This window comes from Argentina silus, assembly GCF_951799395.1.
Source record: "Argentina silus genome assembly, chromosome: 22".
Classification (NCBI taxonomy): domain Eukaryota; kingdom Metazoa; phylum Chordata; class Actinopteri; order Argentiniformes; family Argentinidae; genus Argentina; species Argentina silus.
In genome coordinates, this window is record NC_139676.1 from 27,501 (window position 1) to 30,000 (window position 2,500).

At 51.7% G+C, this 2,500-nt stretch overlaps 1 protein-coding gene across 2 annotated transcripts in view; it reads right to left on the reverse strand.

Moving 5' to 3' along the window:
* Positions 1-2,500, reverse strand: part of LOC310821646 (long-chain fatty acid transport protein 1-like) — a 14,360-nt gene that overhangs the window by 3,663 nt on the left and 8,197 nt on the right. The window lies entirely within an intron of this gene.

The following is a 2,500-nucleotide window of genomic DNA, read 5'->3' on the forward strand; positions in this document are numbered from 1 at the left end:
ATAAAGTCGCCCAAATGGTCGACATTCCAGAGCGCCACGGGTGACTTTATTCACCAGAAATGCATAAATGATGATGCTTCATTTTGTAGCCAATCAGAGTGTTGTTGCTAGGTAGACACCACATAGAACATTTGGAACCCTCTTGGTGGTCATAGTTCCGGAATCGGTTGGCAGTTGGTGAGTTAAACAGACCAAATAGTCCCCCACACTACGGGCAGATCTGCTGTAAGGGGGTTAGTTAGGGGGGGTAAGGGGGTTAGTTAGGGGGGGTAAGGGGCAGGGTGGGAATTTCACGACGGCCATGGCCGTCGTTGCCCCGCACTTTGGCCTTGATGCCCCGTGAAAAAATGTTCAATTTACGGCCAAGGTGGCCTTTGTGCCCCTGTCAAAGTTCCAGTGTAAACAACGCTAGTGACGCGTGTTGGGCTTTTATGGAATTCCAGCCACCCTAGTGCGCACAGTAGGCTAGTCCCGCGTCTGTGGATCAGAGCGCAGTAGGCTAGTCCCGTCTGTGGATCAGAGCACAGTAGGCTAGTCCCGTCTGTGGATCAGAGCGCAGTAGGCTAGTCCCGCGTCTGTGGATCAGAGCACAGTAGGCTAGTCCCGTCTGTGGATCAGAGCGCAGTAGGCTAGTCCCGCGTCTGTGGATCAGAGCACAGTAGGCTAGTCCCGCGTCTGTGGATCAGAGCACAGTAGGCTAGTCCCGCGTCTGTGGATCAGAGCACAGTAGGCTAGTCCCGCGTCTGTGGATCAGAGCACAGTAGGCTAGTCCCGCGTCTGTGGATCAGAGCACAGTAGGCTAGTCCCGCGTCTGTGGATCAGAGCGCAGTAGGCTAGTCCCGCGTCTGTGGATCAGAGCGATGCTCTGCTGTGATTGTTCCAAAATAGAACTTGCGCAACTTCGCGAGCCGCGCAGGTGAAGTATCAACATCACATGCAAGAAGAACGTCAACCAGCCTCCTCCTCAGCCTCCTCCTCAGCCTCTCAAAACGGGAGCAAGACAAGCACAGCCTATTTAAAGTCGACTCGTTGGGATAGCGCTAACGTCTTCCCTTCCTCAGGGAAAAGGGGTCGACATCTAGTGTTGCTTCTACTAGCAGATAGCTGTCAGCTACGGTCAGCTTTCAATCTAGTATTTTTCTTGCTAAGCGGTTTTGATATAATACATGACTGACTTATGTGGTTTATGGCTGAACTTAACGTATACGTTTAAGAAACACTATTGCTATTCAGCCATTTGTAATCTTAAAACGACAGGTGTTGACGTTAGTGCTACACTTTTCTGTCATGTTGATTGACTAGCGACAGCTGGTGATCTATCACTAGTTAGGATACGTCTCTCTTTGGAGGGAAAAAAAAGGTCGGCATCTATAAGTTACTTGAACCTGTGAATTTAGCCATTTCTCACCAGTCCAAATACCCACAGTTGACCAAATAAATTTAATTGTAGCTCACTATTGTCACTCCAATATCTGACACTCGCAAAATGCCAAGAGGGTTACCTAGGCTAGAGGGTCACCTAGGCTGGAGGGTTACCTAGGCTGGAGGGTTACCTAGGCTAGAGGGTTACCTAGGCTAGAGGGTCACCTAGGCTAGAGGGTTACCTAGGCTAGAGGGTTACCTAGGCTAGAGGGTTATCTAGGCTAGAGGGTTACCTAGGCTAGAGGGTCACCTAGGCTAGAGGGTTACCTAGGCTAGAGGGTTACCTAGGCTAGAGGGTCACCTAGGCTAGAGGGTTACCTAGGCTAGAGGGTTACCTAGGCTAGAGGGTCACCTAGGCTAGAGGGTCACCTAGGCTACAGGGTTACCTAGGCTAGAGGGTTACCTAGGCTAGAGGGTTACCTAGGCTAGAGGGTCACCTAGGCTACAGGGTTACCTAGGCTAGAGGGTTACCTAGGCTAGAGGGTTATCTAGGCTAGAGGGTTACCTAGGCTAGAGGGTTACCTAGGCTAGAGGGTCACCTAAGCTAGAGGGTTACCTAGGCTAGAGGGTTACCTAGACTAGAGGGTTACCTAGGCTAGAGGGTCACCTAGGCTAGAGGGTTACCTGGGCTAGAGGGTCATCTAGGCTACAGGGTCACCTAGGCTAGAGGGTTATCTAGGCTACAGGGTCACCTAGGCTAGAGGGTTATCTAGGCTACAGGGTCACCTAGGCTAGAGGGTCACCTAGGCTAGAGGGTTACCTAGGCTAGAGGGTTATCTAGGCTACAGGGTCACCTAGGCTAGAGGGTTACCTAGGCTAGAGGGTTACCTAGGCTAGAGGGTTACCTAGGCTAGAGGGTCACCTAGGCTAGAGGGTTACCTGGGCTAGAGGGTCATCTAGGCTACAGGGTCACCTAGGCTAGAGGGTTATCTAGGCTACAGGGTCACCTAGGCTAGAGGGTTACCTAGGCTAGAGGGTCACCTAGGCTAGAGGGTTACCTGGGCTAGAGGGTCATCTAGGCTACAGGGTCACCTAGGCTAGAGGGTTATCTAGGCTACAGGGTCACCTAGGCTAGAGG